Source organism: Phyllobates terribilis, unplaced genomic scaffold (genome assembly GCF_046119375.1).
Source record: "Phyllobates terribilis strain yellow unplaced genomic scaffold, ASM4611937v1 Scaffold_630__1_contigs__length_931244, whole genome shotgun sequence".
In the NCBI taxonomy this organism is placed as follows: Eukaryota; Metazoa; Chordata; class Amphibia; order Anura; family Dendrobatidae; genus Phyllobates; species Phyllobates terribilis.
Window position 1 is genome coordinate 850,005 of NW_027363390.1, and position 4,349 is coordinate 854,353.

Consider the following 4,349-nt stretch of genomic DNA (forward strand, 5'->3'; position numbering starts at 1 on the left):
ATACCATGCTGACCTCCACGTCTTTTGTAAGGGGCATTAAAAGCGTCTTGTTATACCATGCTGACCTCCACGTCTCTTGTAAGGGGCGTTAAAAGCATCTTGTTATACCACTCTTACCTCCACGTCTCTTGTATGGGGCATTAAAATAGTCTTGTTATACCACTCTGACCTCCACGTCTCTTTTGGGGCATTAAAAGCTTCTTGTTATACCTCTCTGACCTACACGTCTCTTGTAAGGGGCATGAAAAGCGTCTTGCTATACCTCTCTGATCTCCACGTCTCTTGTAAGGGGCATTAATACCATCTTGTTATATCTCTCTGACCTACACGTATCTTCTGAGGGGCATTAAGAGTCTTGTTATAACACTCTGACCTCCATGTCTCTTGTAAGGAGCATTAAAATCAACTTGTTATACCACTCGGACCTCCACGTCTCTTCTGAGGGGCATTAAAAGCATCTTGTTATACCCCTCTGACCTCCACGTCTCTTGTAAGGGGCATTAAAAGCGTCTTGTTATAACTCTGACCTCCACGTCTCTTCTGAGGGGGTCATTAAAACCGTTTTGTTTTACTACTCTGACCTACACGTCTCTTCTGAGCGGCATTAAAAACATCTTGTTATACCACTCTGACCTCCACGTCTCTTTTAAGGTTCATTAAGTATATAACTTTTTATACATCTCTGACCTACACGTCTCTTGTAAGGGGCATTAAAAGCGTCTTGTTATACCTCTCTGACCTACACGTCTCTTGTAAGTGGCATTAAAAGCATCTTGTTATACCACTCTGACCTCCACCTCTCTTGTAAGGGGCATTAAAAGCATCTTGTTATACCGCTCTGACCTCCACGTCTCTTGTAAGGGGCATTAAAAGCATCTTGTTATACCACTCTGACCTCCACGTCTCTTCTGAGGTGCATTAAAAGCGTCTTGTTATACCACTCTGACCTCCACGTCTGTTGTAAGGGGCATTAAAAGTGTCTTGTTATACCAATCTGACCTCCACTTCTCTTGTAAGGGGCATTAAAAGCGTCTTGTTATACCACTCTGACCTCCACGTCTCTTGTAAGGGGCATTAAAAGCGTCTTGTTATACCACTCCGACCTCCACGTCTCTTGTAAGGGGCACTAAGTTTTTAGATACCCAAGCGGGTAATTGGAAGCAAATAAGTAAGTGTCCATTTCACTTGGATTGTTCATTAGAGGGGCAAAATATAAGTTAAAGGCATATAAAAGGCAATAAATACATAGCAATACATACACAGGACAACGCAATAATATACAGTATTATACAATACAATACCCTAGGGGTAACTATTAGTGTTGAGCGAGCATGCCTGACACTGCTCGGTACTCGCCAGAGCATCACGCTACATGCAGGGATTGCCAGCCAGTCACTGTAATGCCGCAGCCATGTTGTTTGTGGGCATTACAGTGATTGGCTGGCCGCACAGCGTCACCTCGAGTATTTAAAACCGGGTGCCACCATCTTGCACACGGACTCTCCGGATCAGACAGTGTAGGGACAGCGCTGCTGAGCTACGGACAGATTTTTCCTGCGAAATAGTTAGTGTAGGGTCTGTAAATGCTACCAGAACAAACAGTCCTTCTTAGGACTAATATCCATCCCAGATATCAGGCAGGCTGTATAGGAGACACAGTGGTTATACCAGCAAACGCTGCATTACAGTCCTGTGTGCTCCTGTTTCTGAAATTGCTGGACTTAGCTGCAGGTCTCGGGGGCCATCCACGTCTCTTGTAAGGGGCATTAAAAGCGTCTTGTTATACCACTCTGACCACCACGTCTCTTCTGAGGAGCATTAAAACCGTCTTGTTATACCACTCTGACCTACACATCTCTTGTAAGGGGCATTAAAAGCGTCTTGTTATACCACTCTGACCGCCACGTCTCTTGTAAGGGGCATTAAAAGCATCTGGTTATACCACTCTGACCTCCACGTCTCTTCTAAGGGGCATTAAAAGAGTCTGGTTATACCACTCTGACCTCCACGTCTCTTCAGAGGGCCATTAAAACCATCTTGTTATACCACTCTGACCTCCACGTCTATTCTAAGGGGCATTAAAAGTGTCTTGTTATACCACTCTGATCTCCACGTCTCTTGTAAGGGGCATTAAATGCGTCTTGTCATACCACTCTGATCTCCACTTTTCTTATAAGGGGCATTAAAACCGTCGTGTTATAACTCTCTGATCTCCACGTCTCTTGTAAGGGGCATTAAAAGCATCTTGTTATACCACTCTGACCTCCACGTCTCTTCTTAGGGGCATTACAAGCGTCTTGTTATACCACTCTGACCTACACGTCTCTTGTAAGGGGCATTAAAAGCGTCTTGTTATACCACTCAGACCTCCACATCTTTTGTAAGGGGCATTAAAAGCGTCTTGTTATACCACTCTGACCTACACGTCTTTTGTAAGGGGCATTAAAAGCGTCTTGTTGTTCCACTCTGACCTCCACGTCTCTTGTAAGGGGCATTAAAAGCGTCTTGTTGTTCCACTCTGACCTACACGTCTCTTGTAAGGGGCATTAAAAGCATCTTGTTATACCCCTCTGACCTCCACGTCTCTTGTAAGGGGCATTAAAAACGTCTTGTTATACCACTCTGACCTCCATGTCTCTTGTAAGGGGCATTAAAAGCGTCTTGTTATACCACTCTGACCTACACGTTTCTTCTGGGGGGCATTAAAACAGTCTTGTTATTCCACTCTGACCTCCACGTCTCTTGTAAGGGGCATTAAAACCATCTTGTTAAGCTACTGGGACCTCCACGAGTCTTCGAACCGACATTGCATTTCCTCCTAATTTTTGAAAGCTTTTGCGTGGAAGGCATAAGCAAATACTATGGGAGACCCACTTCCCAATTATGGGAATAATATTTTTAAGATGCTGTACTGTATGGCTCTTGTAAGGGGCATTAAAAGCGTCTTGTTAAGCTACTGTGACCTCACGTCTCTTCCAAGGGGCATTCAAACCATCTTGTTAAGCTACTGGGACCTCCACGTCTTTTCAAAGGGGCATTAAAACAGTCTTGTTAAGCTACTGTGACCTCCACGTCTCTTCAAAGGGGCATTAAAAGCATCTTCTTAAGCGTCTTGTTATACCACTCTGACCTCCACGTCTCTTGTAAGGGGCATTAAAAGCATCTTGTTATACCGCTCTGACCTCCACGTCTCTTGTAACGGGCATTAAAAGCATCTTGGTATACCACTCTGACCTCCACGTTTCTTCTGAGGGGCATTAAAAGCGTCTTGTTATGCCACTCTGACCTACACGTCTCTTGTAAGGAGCATTAAAAGCGTCTTGTTATACCACTCTGACCTCCACGTCTCTCGTAAGAGGCATTAAAAGCGTCTTGTTATACCACTCTGACCTCCACGTCTCTTGTAAGGGGCATTAAAAACGTCTTGTTATACCTCTCTGACCTCCACGTCTCTTCTGAGGGACAATAAAAGCGTCTTGTTATACCACTCTGACCTCCACGTCTCTTGTAAGGGGCATTAAAAGCTTCTTGTTATACCACTCTGACCTCCACGTCTCTTGTAAGGGGCATTAAAAGCTTCTTGTTATACCACTCTGACCTGCACGTCTCTTGTAAGGGGCATTAAAAGCATCTTGTTATACCACTCTGACCTCCACGTCTCTTGTAAGGGGCATTAAAACCGCCTTGTTATACCACTCTGACCTCCACGTCTCTTGTAAGGGGCATTAAATGCTTCTTGTTATACCACTCTGACCTACACGTCTCTTGTAAGGAGCATTAAAAGCGTCTTGTTATACCACTCTGACCTCCACGTCTCTCGTAAGAGGCATTAAAAGCGTCTTGTTATACCACTCTGACCTCCACGTCTCTTGTAAGGGGCATTAAAAACGTCTTGTTATACCTCTCTGACCTCCACGTCTCTTCTGAGGGACAATAAAAGCGTCTTGTTATACCACTCTGACCTCCACGTCTCTTGTAAGGGGCATTAAAAGCTTCTTGTTATACCACTCTGACCTCCACGTCTCTTGTAAGGGGCATTAAAAGCTTCTTGTTATACCACTCTGACCTGCACGTCTCTTGTAAGGGGCATTAAAAGCATCTTGTTATACCACTCTGACCTCCACGTCTCTTCTGAGGCATCATTAAAACCGTTTTGTTTTACCACTCTGACCTCCACGTCTCTTGTAAGGGGCATTAAAACCGCCTTGTTATACCACTCTGACCTCCACGTCTCTTGTAAGGGGCATTAAATGCTTCTTGTTATACCACTCTGACATACACGTCTCTTGTAAGGGGCATTAAAAGCGTCTTGTTATACCACTCTGACCTCCACGTCTCTTGTAAGGGGC